We start from the raw sequence: 15,018 nt of genomic DNA on the forward strand, positions 1-15,018 counted from the left end.
TTTTAAAGGGAAGCAGGCATTATATTTGTAAACGAAACACTGAAATGTAAAGTTGCTTGCCAGCAGCAACCTCTTCATTGGTTATAGATCTCTTTAATGTGGAATTATTCAGATGACTTTTATTTCTGCAGAGATTGTGTAAATTAACTGATATTGTTGAATTGTAATGATATAAGTTTGAGTGGCTTTTTGTAGCTGATCTGTTTTGTAATGGGTAGTTTTGTCCTTATTGGTCCATATGTTTTGTTTCATTGCTCACTGGAAAAATGTTCAAACCTACAAATTTAGAATATACTCGAACAAGTGGTATTGTATTATACAAGGAATATAATTTAATACAATTAGAATGGTGCGTCAAAGAGCAATGCATGTATACATGGTCCAAAAAATGTGTGCAAGGGGCCTATATTTCAAAAGCAGCCAAAAGGTAAACTTAATCCACCACTGATCAGATTCATAGGTTCATAGGTTCATAGTAGGTTATTAGGCTATTGACCTAAGGGTCGTTCCAAGCCTAGCTTATTGCACCCATTGTATATCAAGGGAAAAAGTCTAGACAATACCCAAGATTATTACTGCTCATGGTTGCCCATATCCAAGAGGGATGAGAGTGCTATTCCTCACAGGAATTTACGTTTTCCCATCCATTCATCCAGGCTAAGTTTAAACATAGATGTGCTTTGCTTGCAATGAATTAGTAGCCTAATCCAGAGAAGCAGCAACTTCTTTGCAATTAATTTGTCTCTTCAACACATCTTATTTCAGTCACAGGCCAGATTAAGCTCCATGGAGTGGGTAACTCTAGTCCCATTTGAACTGCAGATGTGCAGCAACTTCATTAGATTGGGGTCGGAGATTGCTCTGTATGCCAGGCATAAGTGTCCCCTGAGTAATCTATATGCTACCGAGTAAAGTGACAAGGACATTAGTCTGTCCATGTAAATCATCTGTTGAACATCCTGGATCTTCTTAGTTAAGAATTTCTGGGGTGTCTCCAGTTGCTGCAGATGCATACTAAAGGGGGCATTATACTCGATTATGGGCCTGATAAGGGACAAGTACAGAGGGTTATAACCTCTTTTGCTATTGAGGCAATGAATTTGCAAATCAAATGTGCAACATAGAAAGCATTTCTTACTATAGACACATGGTGGTCAAAGTTAAGGTCACAGTCAATTAGTATACCCAAATCCCTTACTACAGCATTTGTACTTAGGGTATTGTTGTTTATTTGATAGTTAGTAGGGACATTATGTTTATCAAAGGGGATGATGATGCATTTTTTTTCATTAAGTTTGAGTCCGTGATTTTGGCACCAATCGTTGGTCAGTGTAAGCCCTCTTGGAGTACACAGACATCATTTGGGGAGTCAATGATTGCACAAAGTTTGCAGTCATTGGCAAATTTGGTCAGCCACAGCCCCTTTGTTTTGGCCTAAATGTCTGAGAAGTAAATACCAAACAATAGGCAACCCAGTAGTGACCCTTGTAGTACCCCACTGATGACAGGTCTTCTGGTTGAGGTGGAGTCACCCACTTTGATAACATGTGTACGGTTAGTGAGCCAGTTTCCTACCCAACTTTGAACAAAAGTATTGACATTCAGATGGGTGAGTTTACCAATAATGCCTGAATGGGGGATTGTGTGAAAGCCCTTCACCAATTCAGGATATGCTGCGTGCACAGATATGCTCTCATCTATGGCCATGGTCACACTTTCAAAGAAGTCTACTAGGTTTAGTAGATGCAAACTGTCTTTACAAATCCGAACTGGGTAGTATCAGGGGTTTGGATGTCTCCTGTATCTTTATTTATGAGGTTCACAATGTTAGGTTCCATGACCTTGCAGATAAGGCTAGTCGGGCTTATGGGTCTATAATTCCCTGGATCTGTTGATAGACCTCCCTTGTGAAGGGGAATAATGGTCACCGTTTCCCATTCAGCCAGGACAAATCCTGTATTCAGGGTGTAGTTGAATAGTGTGCCTAAGGGGGTTGCTGATTTCTGTTTTAGTTTGTTTAGATCAAAGCCTGGGATGCATTTGGGCCCATAGAGACTGCATTTTTTGGCTTTAGACAGAGCTTTTATGACCTGATCTTTATACATGCAAGGCAGGGGAGATGTTAAGGGTATGGTTTGTGATATGTTTGCAGGGGATAAAGAGGTGACATTTTTGCTAAACCTGTCAGTTAGTATGTTAGCAATTTCCACAAGATCAGTGTGTGTGATACCATTTGTCACTAGTTCGGCACATGTCTGGGTCCTACCTTTTAGGCAATGGATGTAGTTAAAGAAAGCCTTATGGTCATTCTTAGCTGTGTTTCCTAAGTTTTTCTTGAAACTGCTCTTAGAGGTTTTCATCAGCTGCCTTCATTGCTTATTTAGGCTTAGTAGGTTGCTTTTCCAGTGTGGGGAACCCCCCTTTTGTATTCTTAGATAACAGCTACTTGCATTTTCTTGAGACTCTTGTTTTGATTCTTTCCAGCAAAGCAGAGTCAATACACTTATATAGGTGTTGGTACAGGGCATTGGAGTAATTCTTAGTATAACTGATTAGACCATCTAAAGGAACTGGGGCTTGGACGTCATTAAAGCCTACCCCTAGGAGGCCATAGTCTGCTTTGGTGAAGGTTTTTAATATGACTTCATCACTCATGGCTTCAGGAGTTATTGCTACTTGAAAGGTCACTGATTTATGGTCAGATTTTACCAGTGAGGGTCCTATACTTACTGTAGTGCACTGGTCTCTCATGTTGGTGAGAACCAGGTGGAGTATATTTGAGCCCTTATAGGATTTTGTACAGCTTATTCCAGGGCATTTGAGTTAACAAAGTCAAGGATTTTTTGTTCAAGTAGGTTTGGGCTTCTGTAGGTTACTCATCTCATGGTAGGATAGTTAAAATCCCTCATGATAAGAGTGTTAGGCTGTATATGGATTGACTCAAGAAGAACCAAATAATCCGCATGTGTATCTTGGTTCATGGAGGTGGACCTATAGCCAATGATGACGTGAAGGGGGTTTTACCCACAGTAATCTGAACTTGCAGTAGTTCCATAAAGTTATCCTGTCTAACCAGTCTGGAGGTGTGTTTATCTTTGATGTAGATAGATACTCCACCAGTCTTGGCTCTTGTTCATTCAGTTTGTGGTCTGACGGTGTGGAAGACATTGCAGTCTTGCTAGACCGGAGTACACTCCCTGGCCTTGACCTACATTTCTTTGACTGCACAAATGTCAACATCATTCAGGAAAAGGAGAGTTTCCTGAGAGTGCAGCTTTTGGTTTAAGCTCCTAGTGTTTAGCTGCCATAACCCTTATTTTGCTTGCGCTGGACAGCTTTAGTTTAAACTCCTAGTGTTTATAGGTTCATAGGTTCATACTAGGCTATCTGCCCAAGGGCATTTATAAGCCTAGCCCATAGTTATGTGGCTTTCGCCACCCCTTTAGTTTGAATAAAAACTATGCCTATCATTTTGCTGTGCCTCTGTCAAGCAGTGACACTGAAGTAATCCCTGGGGTATATCTGCAATCTCCCATCCATTGGTCAAGATTCCTCTTGAACAAGGCCAGAGGTGCTCTGCCTCACATGTACCGGGATTTTGTTCCACAGCATAGGGAGTCTCTGGGTGATGAATCTGTCCCTCCAGCACGTTCTATTTATAACCGTGTCAAGGTTTAAGTCTCCCGCCCTTGTGGTTCTGAGGGATCTAGATTTTTTGAGGTAAAGTATATTCATCAAATCTGGGTTTGACATGGCCTTATATGTCAGGCACAGGTCACCTCTGAGCAAGCGGTATGAGACTGAATAGAGCTGGAGTTCTTTCAGTCGGGCAGCATAAGACATATCTTTGAGACCCTTTATCCTTTTGGTGAGGAACTTTTGGGGCCTTTCAAGCTGCAGCAGGTGTCTGGTCAGATACATTCCGAACGGGGCATTGTACTCAATCATAGGTCTAATGAGTGATGAGTACAGGGGGACGATGACCTCCCTTGATCTAGATGTGAATCCCTTCATGATCAGGTGGGCGATATAGAAGGTTTTCCTAACTACTTTAGCAACATGAGTGTCAAATGAAAGGCTACTGTCAACCTGGGTCCCCAGATCCCTGATGACTTTTTCTGTGCTCAGTGGATTGCCACCTATATGGTAGCTAGGGGTAACCTTGTTTTTCCCGAAGGGTATGACTATGCATTTTTTGGCGTTTAACTTCAGGCCATGGCTCTGGCACCAGTTATCCGTTTCTGTGAGGCCCTTCTGGAGGATATCTGTGTCAGATGTGTTTTTGACTATGGTGCCCAGTTTGCAGTCATCTGCAAACTTTGTCAGCCATAACCCTCCTGTGTTTGTTTAGCTGCCATAACCCTTATTTTGCTAACAATGGTTATTTTCATGTTGGAAGTTTTTTTTTGAGACCTTGTCTAACAAAAGGCAGTATGGGGGTGGCAAGTGCCTTTTCCAGCACCCAAAAGCCCAGAGGTGACAGGTACAGACCATCTCTGGCAAAGCAGCAAGGTCTATCAACCATTTCATCCCAGTCTGACAAAAATTGGATCCCCCTTGAATGACACCAAAACCTAAGACAATTATTGAAGTCAATATTATTTTTTATATTGTGGCATCATTCTGGGTGAGGGCAAAATGCTGCTTGAGGTTAGCGTAATACCTACTTGGGACACATATTTAGAGAGCTCAATCATGTCTCTCTTCATATTGTCCAAGGTGGTACCTCTCAAGTCATTCTCACCAACATGTAGTATGACTGAGTAGTAATGGTACCTGTTGTTGAGTGACTTGAGTGAATGTGTGATCTGATAAATCCTGGCACTAGACAGACAGCTGACTGTGACTTTCTCCTTATCCACCCTGATGAGTGGGACATCAGTGTGTCTCACCAAAGATTCCCCATTTGCTAGAAAATTAGGTTTGGTTGTGTTGCACCATAAGGGCTTAGTTGGTGAGACACTGGTGTTATGTGTCTTGAGTGCTGTGGGTACTGTGGTAGGTGTAACAACATTCCACCAAATTCACTATCCTTCCGTGCAGGACTAGTTTAGTCCTGCATGGAAGTGGCCATTTAGGAGCAGGATGGCAGCACGCCATGCATATCAATGAAGGAATGCTGCCTGAGCTTCTAAATGGACATGGAGTGTGTACGAGTGCAGGGGACATGTCTGAGAGCAGAGCCCTCAGAATATACATGCCCCTGCAATTAAGAACAGCAGTTTAGGAATAAGAATGAGCAAGACCACTCATAGGTGTTCACATACCCCCAGCAACATCTCCCCAAGTTTGCAAGAGCAATAGTTAAAACATTAAATATAAAGAATTTTTTTATGAAACAGATTAAATTTAACCGTAGGTGCACGGGTTTTCCCATCGTGTAGCTACCATTAATGCAGCTTAAATGGCTCAAGAGGATAAAAAGCAAGATATATGCAAATGAAGCAGTACAGCAATAGTGTAGTGGGCAGAGCATTCGCCTTATGAGCAGTCATTCTCGGTTCGAGTCTCACTCCATTACATTCCATTTTCCATGTCAAATCACTTCATGACCAATTTTGTGTTGCATAACCTACTAAATAACATATATTTGTGAACTGGAGTACTGCATTAAATGCAGATGTGAGGTGTCATTGTCATAATGTTGTAAAGTCCACAGATAATCAAAAGCGCCCCATACAGTATATGTACACAGGAATCAGAGATATGGAAGGTAAAATGTGTAATGAATGATAAATCCATACAGTTTCCAAATCCACCACCTTCCCAATAACCATTTGACATTACTGTCTAAATTAGCACAGTGGTAAATGGGAGTAAGCAATAGTAAGCAGGAGTAAGCATATTTAGGAGTAGTAAGCGGGAGTAAGCATATTTAAGCAATAGTAAGCGAGTTTAAGACCGTTTGTGGGGGTAAGCAATGCGCACACAGGTTAAGCAATATTGAAACTAACTCTCTGTAAGCATATTTAACCGAAGGTTAGCATTGCTTACCCTCGTGCAAACCCAAGCAAACCCACTTACAACTGCTTAAAAGTGTCTTCATCACTCTGTATGCAACAGCCGCTGTCCTGGTCAGAAACAAAATCACCAGCCTTTGCAGGTCTTGAACCTAGGACCCTGTACAATATAGTTACAGTAGTTAACCACTAAGCCATCACAGCAGTAAATATGATTGAGGTATCACCAAGCAGATACTCACTATAGGAAAATCAAACTGAACATTTGAAAAGAATCTATATACAGTTTTATGTTGCATAACCTACTACATAACATAAATATGTCAATTGGAGTACTGCAGTATGCCCAGATGTGAGGTGTCATTGTAATAAAGTGTTGAAATCCCCTAATAAACACAAGGACCCCATACAGTGTACATACACATGAATCATGGATACCAAACACATATATAACATGTAATGAATAATAAATCAATGACAAAAAGCAAATATAATACAATTTAAATATTAAGCAATGCTAAGCATTGCACAGTCCAGCTTAGTAGGTCTAAGCAATGTGTAGGTCAGCTAACTCAGTCTGCCCATTGGTATACCCCTTTAAGCAACCCCAACCTTAGTTAAGCAGGCTTGCCCATAGCTTAGCATTTTCAAAACCATCCAATCATGGCAAAGTGTGGGAAACTGGCCCTATTTAAACCCAACAGGTGGGAATACATATCATAACTAGTTGCAGCTTCCTCCTGTAGGCACTATGTCTCGTATGGAAGACGGTGTGCACTTTCGGGTGCAGCACTGGGGCATCCAGGAATCCAGAGTCATGGTAGGACTCCTTGTGAAAGACCATGACCAGAGCCTGCTGAAGGGCCAGTATCAAGGTTCCCAATACAAAGCAGAAGCCTGAGACCATCTTGCCTGTGACCTCACCAGTGCCACTGGCATACCCCGAACTGGTGAGCAGGTCAGGCATCACTATGCCAACCTGAAGCAGAAAAAGGGGGATCTCTTGGATCAGTGGATCCAAGAGGCTAGGAGGACAGGGGATGTCCCAGCCATGTGTAAGTATAAGTCCACTACCTGTTTAATAATTGCCAGCTCATGTATATTATGGATAGGTATGGCTAAATATTCCTCTTATGTCTTTCACAGTGGCTGATAAGCAGGCTGTGAACCAGGAAGCCCATGCCTGTAGACTGCAGCGGTTGCGATGTGAGGCAGGTTAGTAATATTCTTGAATGTACTGTCATATGAAATAAATCTAAATGTAGTAGCAAGTTAATTGCCTGTATAAAACCTGTAGTGTTTAAGGCATGTACTGCATACACCAGAGAATATGGCAGGAAGAGTCTGCTACAGGTTGTATGTAAATAAAAGCATAATAGCCTGACAATAAATGTCTAACTGCTGGACTGCATGTGTTTACTCTGGTATCATATGGTAATGTAGAGTTGCAATTACTTAATAGTACTGTTGTATTAAACACTGATACCCACACTGTGCTACATAAATAAAATATGTAGGAAAGTCTGAATATGACTGTTGTAATCCCAAGAGGTCATGTAGTACAACTGATTGAGACTTAGACAGAAAACAGTGAAAAGACAGACAACAAAAGCCAAATAGCACACTCAACTGAGATGTGAACTGTTGCATTTTTTGCACACACAGCCAGGTTTCGAATTTTGGGAGTGGTAGTAGGCTGTATGCAGAATCATACCCTACAACTGTACAGATATGTCCAGAATGTCCAATAAAGTGGCCCATATCTGTTGCCTGTCACCCTGTCCCCCTGCTAAATCACTGGGATGATCCCAGATGTTTAGGCAGCAAACAAGACATACAACTGATTGTCAGACATCTATAATAACAAACATGTCACTCTAGCAACTCCCCAAAATGTTATGAGAGTAATTAGCCAAGTATGTCCCATCTCCACCCCCATGTTGTCAAGCTGTGACCAGAGTGTGTACAGTAATGGAGTGAGACGTATGTGCATAATACTAATGTGGAATCTGATAATTTGTGTAGCAACATTCAGGTAGTGCTTGCAAACATTGCTCCCACAGGTCTGTCAGATACGAACACTGTGCTTAGAAATAAAAGATTGATATCCTGTACTGGTACTGTTTATTCTGGTATTGTTTGACATTGTTAGTGTTTCACTTGCTCTGAATAATAAGGTATTGCTCATCACTGTCACCAACACTGTGCTACATAATAAAATTGTCTAGGAAAGCCTGTATAAGAGTTTTGTAATTACAAGGTCAGAATGTAAAACCACAGAAGAATTATAGTCAGAAATCAAACAAGAGATACATAGCAATATCTATAAAGCACACTCAACTGTGATGGACAGTGTTTTATTTTTAGCAGAAACAGCAATGGCTCAAATCCTGGGAGTGGTAGTAAACTGTATGCAGAATCATACCCCACAACTGTAAAGATATGTCCAGAATGTCCAGTAAATTGGCCCATATCTGCTGCCTGTCACCCTGTCCCCAAGCCAAATCAGTGGGATGATCCCAGACATTTAGGCAGCAAACAAGACATACAACTGATTGTCAGACATCCAGAAGAACAAACCTGTCACTCAAGCAACTCCCCAAAATGTTATGAAAGTAATTAGCCAAGTATGTCCCATCTCCACCCCCATGTTGTCAAGCTGTGACCAGAGTGTGTACAGTAAAAGAGTGAGATGTATGTGCATAATACTAATGTGGAATCTGGTAATTTGTGTGGCAACATTCAGGTAGTGCTTGCAAACATTGCTCCCACAGATCTGTCAGATACGAACACTGTGCCTAGAAATAAAAGATTGATATCCTGTACTGGTACTGTTTATTCTGGTATTGTATGGCATTGTTAGTGTTTCACTTGCTCTGAATAATAAGGTATTATTCATCACTGTCATCAACACTGTACTACATAATACAACTGTCTAGGAAAGCCTGTATACGAGTGTTGTAATTACAAGGTCAGATTGTAAAACCACAGGAGAATTATAGACAGAAATCCGACAAGAGATACACAGCAATGTCTATATAGCACACTCAACTATGATGGACAGTATTTTATTTTAGCAGACACAGCCATGGTTCACATTCATACCACTGTCCAAACTAAGGCAATAAGGTAGTGTACTAATAACTGTAAGGTACAGATTACAGCACTGACTAGGAAAGTAATGTGAACTAAAGGAATATACTAGTTGTTAATTGACATCTTTCTCTCTCCCCCACCATATCTGCAACAATAAACTAAATACACAACTCAGTTGGTATGTGCTGCATTAAATCTACTGTTGGGACATATGCCCTATTGTTTGATAATTATTTAAATTTGTTTCTATGTATGTGCCATGTTGAAATACTCCTTGGTGGCATGCCGCCATCAGTGTACCTGCATGCTGTTGTAATGACTACTGTGGTTCCATATATGCATGTGCTCTGTTTGCTATGTAACTGTTCCATAGTTGGTGTTTGGGTTAATGGGAATATCTATGCATGCTGTTATACCTAATCCTGGAATGTGTTGACTATTACTAACCCACATATGTTGTAAAACTGAAACACCATAGTACGTTTGGGAAGGCCGGTCCAGGTGGACCCAACTGTCACACCTCAGCTGGCTGTGGCACTGGGCACCAGCATGTCTGTGGCTCAACCCAGGATCTCCTCCTCTTCTGTTGGTCCTGCACCACCTTTGGGTGGAACCACCTTAGGGGATGGGGTTCGCCCCACCGGGAGTGTGTGGACAGGACACTGTCACTCGTCACCAGGTCTGGGTCGTGGTGCATAGCGAGCTCCACAGGGAGTTTGGAGATCTGCTATGCCAGCTTGAGGGCTGTGTGTCACAACTAGAGGGTCGGCCTGGCCCTCTACTCAGCACTCAGCACAACCACCTTTGGGGATGTGAAGGTACAGTGGTGACTGCCCATGGGTGGTGACCTCAGTCCCACTGTTTCCACTAGAGGGACTCATGGGCTTCCAATTTCCAAACACCCCTCCCCATCAAGGTGTTTACTCCCCACATGTGTCATTTACCGCTCCTGTATGCATCTTGTTTGTCTTGTCCGTTAACCTACCCAGCCTACCTCCCCAAATATACCTGCTATTCCTCCCCAACATCCCACTCTCACCTGAAAAAGAAATCTGTTCCCTCCAAAAATCTCGCCCCATACATAGCTGTCCATTTGGCACACGTGTCCACTGGACACACGTAATCTGGTCTAATTGGCTTAACATATTATTGATGTCCTCACCCCTTTCTCAGGGGTATAAGTGTCCAGATCTAGCTCCAAATTCAGTGTATATGCACAGCTGTTGCTGTAGAAGAAATGGGCAGCTATGGATCTTCCCCACACCATTCCTGCACATCCCTGGCTACTTTCACTACAGTCTTTCCCTATTTGTGTCCCTTTTTCACCACTTTCCTCTCAACCCTTTTTCATTTCTTTTAAAGAAATTAGCACATGGGTAAGCGGGAGTAAACACTTTTAAGCAGCAGTAAGTGGTTTTAAGCTTGTTTGGCTGGGGCAAGCAATGCCTACACAGGTTAAGCAATTTAGAAGCTAAATTAGTATAAGAAACTTTAACCAGAATTTAGCAGTGCTTACCTCCACTCAAAACCATGCAAACATGCTTACAACTGCTTAAAAGTGCCTTAATCACTCTTGTATCCAACAGCCCTTGTTCTGCCCAGCAATAAAACAAACAGCCTCTGCAAGGCTCATGCCCAGGACCCTGCACACCATAGCCAAAATGATTTACCACTAAGCCATGCCAGATATATATATATATATATATATATATATATATATATATATATATATATATATGGGTCTATATGACTTGGTCGACAGTTCATATGATCGACTGTTTATTTGGTCGACAGTTCATTTGATCGACAAGCATTTTAGGTGGGGGGCTTCACCCCCCACACCCCCCAATGTGGGGGGCTGTGCCCCACACCCACACCCTAACTATATATATATATATATATATATATATATATATATAAATATCAGTTGATCATATGTATATATATATAAATATATATATATATATATATATATATATATATATATATATATATGTATATACAGACTCTAGATACAAAAGAGAACATAACAAATGCATATATGACCACAGGCACCAGTAATGGGGGTGAGGGGGCCAAAGCTAAACACGTTTTGTATGCATTGATATTACCCCCCCCCCCCCACAGACAAAGTCTCATATCCAGGACCCGACACAACATGGGCACAAGACTTTAAAAGTACTCCATCACAGCTGTATGATGTTAGGCTGGTATCAATAACATATCATGCAGTACAGTCTGGCTACCATAGGGTATGTACAATGTGGAAGCAATAAACATTCCTAAGATACATATATACACACATATATATATATATGCAGATACATATATATATATATATATATATATATATATATATATATATATATATATATATAGATAGATAGATAGATAGATAGATGAAACTACACATACAATGTGGAAGCAATAAACATTCCTAAGATACATACACACACACACACACACACACACACACATATATATATATATATACATATATATATATATATATATATATATACATATATATATATATATATATATGTATACACACACACACACACACAGACACACACACACATATATATATAGATATATATGTAACTACACATACACACACACAGATATTTATAGGAAAATACATATTTAGAGGGTGCACACCATAAGTAACAGTCAGTATTCCTACACTTGCCACCTTATCAAATGGACGGTGTATGAGTCACCCATAAAAATGACAATTGTTGCCTGAAACATATATCTACAGAGAGGTCAAAGGATATAACACCACACACAGGTTTGCATACATGAGAAAGCTTTATTTGTGCACTCTTACAGTTGTATATGCCATGTCATATAGCTGTTTAGACTTAGAAGTCCATACAAACAGATTAATGCAACTCTCAAACAGATCATTTAATACAGTAATCCGAAAGCATAACATATGCTGCTGTCCAGGTCAAGGCCTTCAAGTAGTACAACAGTAAAGACAGACTGGGCCATGGGATAACAATCAGTCAACAGTAAGTAATGGAGATGTATAGTCCAGCAGCCTCTAACTACACTCTGTACACAATCCCTAGGTGGAAAAGACATCAGGTGATACAATAGGATGTATTTGTTACATAACAAGGCATAACTGAAACCATCATAATCATACTGACAAACAGAACAGTCTGTATGGCAGGAAGCAGTAGGCCAGCATTTTCCCAAGGTGAAATGCATGGTAATGTACATCCATATACCTTAAGGCAGCTTACTCCTGATATCCCTAACATGTTGTAACAGCCTAGGTTATTTATGGACAGAGACTGGCTTACAGGGGCATATACCACTGTTACATACACTGACCGCTGGACTGCAGAAGGGCACACATGTATTGTGCAGAAGAAGCCCACACATATATGGACCCAACCCCACAATATGTGTGGGGGCCACAACAGCAGTGGAATGATGGCAGAAATGGCAGCATGACATAATCACAGGCCACTATAGAACAACCCCTGTCTGCATGTCATATGGACAAAGCCTGGTATGCAGGTGGAGGACAGAGGCCGGAACACAGGCCCATATGTGAAATAGTGTTGTCATACACTAAGCAAGTTGCTGATGTTACAGGATAGTCTGCAACATACCCTTAGTCAGGAATATGAAGTCAGAAACACAAATGGATGTAGCCATGTACTGATAGCACTCAACACACACACTGCCAGTGATTTATCTGAAACAAGACCTGTGTGGTGTACAGACAAAACATAACAGGCACACCTCTGGCCATCAAGTGGATAGGCCCACAGTTGAGACCTATGCAGACAGACTGCATTCCATGTTAAACTAGTATGTACACACAAACTCTGTAACACTGGTGCTATATAATGCATACAACAACACTACTCATACTCTGTCTGTAGTTCTGGAACCCCGTACAAATATGTAGCTGGCCTAAGTCTGCAAGTTCTCTTGTAAGAGGTATTGATACCTGCTGTCTGCAACACTGCTGCCCACCCACAGGAAGGATGTCCACCATACATGAAAGGTAAAGGGACCACGCCCACATGTTGTAGGGATTTATAGTAGTGGCTTGCCATAACAGTGGTAATTGGAAGTATTACACAGCATGCTGCATGCAGGTAGCAAGTGGAGGACACATTGGTGCAGAGGCCATCATCTGATCACATGCATCACCTACAAAAGCCATGCTGCAATGTATTCCAAGCAGCTCAATCTGGATTGAGAGAGAGAGAGAGAGAGAGACAGAGAGAGCAGAACAGACCTCATTCCCACAACAGGTATGTGAATTACATATGCATGTAATTGACTGTAGTAATTGGTCCATAATAATGGGATAGATGATGTGGAATGATTTATATGTGCCATCAGGTGTTGTTGTTGCAATGATGTTCAGCTGAACAACTGCTATGGACAATAGAGTCTATCCCTGGGAGTAGTAGGCCATACCCATCAACTGTGCAGAGCAGCAGTGACTAACAAGGTGTAAGCCATCATAGTGTGTGTTGTGTAATGGAAAGGATGTATATTACTGTGGCCAATAGCTGGTGGTGGAAGTAATGCCATAATGATGGACATGTCTGTTCAAGAGTCCACCACTTGCAGGACACTCAGTTTAACATTTAATGTGGCATGCTGAAATGCCAAAGGTGTGTAATAGGCTTACCTGCAATCTGGCCCTATATATACCCCCCTAATGTTAGGCTGTGTCCATATGTGGCACCTGTCTGTGTTGTAGCAAGGCAGAACAGTGCAGTTGTGCAGGAAGGAGAGTTAGAGATTGTGGACCTGATGTCTGAATGTACCCCATATATATAGGTATGTCTATATGTGTATATATATATATATATATATATATATATATATATATATATATATATATATACACATATACACATGTATGTCTACAGATATACAGACACATATATGTATACATATATATATATATATATATATATATATATATATATATATATATATATATATATATAAACACATATAGACAACATAAAATATATCTACACACACACACACACACACACACACACATATATGTATATATATATGTGTGTGTGTGTGTGTGTGTATATCTACATATATACAAACACACACATATGCATATAAATACATGTCCCCTATATTTCCATCACAGTGCTGCATGCTATGTGAGGGAACATCACACATAGCAATACACACAGATATATACTGCTGTAAGTGTGTGCAACATGAACAGTTATGTCACTTGTGAACCCCTTGTTGGGACCACTTTGCCCTTGTCTGTGAAGTTGGGAATGGGAATGTGGGGAAGGATAGCAGGTATATTTGTGGAGGTGGTTTGGGTTGGTACATATAGAGGACAGTCTACAGGGGTGGTATATGACACATGTGGTGGGTAAACACCCTGGATAGTTGGTGTGGTCTGCGATGTGGAAGCCCCATGAGCCCTCATATGGAAACAATGGGAAGAAGGCCCCCACCCATTGCTAGTCACAACAGCAGCTTCACGGCTCTGAAGGTGCCTGGCTTGAAAGCTGAGCAGGAGGAGTATGTGGACCATGTGATTGTGTACTGAGGGCTTCAAGGTGCTGTAGCACATCCCACAAGTCTCTATGGAGCCCTCTATGCAACAGACCCTGGACCTGACCTTGGGTGACAGGGTCATGTATGTGTGTGCCCCCGGAGGGAGGAGACCACCATCCCCTGAGGTGGTTCCACCTGAAGGTAGTGCTGAAGCAATAGATGAGGAGGCCCCAGTGTGGGTTCCACATGTGATGTGGCCTGGTAACATGGCCAGACAAGGTGGAAGAGGTGGTTCTGCTGGCAACTATTCCATAAACATGCTATTGTGTCACTGTTATAGAACATATGTGGGTAGTAATAGTCCACACAATCCCAGAACATGTCCAACAGCATGCATAGATATCCCCAATAACACATAACGATAGATGTGCAGCAA

Source organism: Protopterus annectens, chromosome 11.part0 (genome assembly GCF_019279795.1).
Source record: "Protopterus annectens isolate FY-2018-M chromosome 11.part0, PAN1.0, whole genome shotgun sequence".
Classification (NCBI taxonomy): Eukaryota; Metazoa; Chordata; order Ceratodontiformes; family Protopteridae; genus Protopterus; species Protopterus annectens.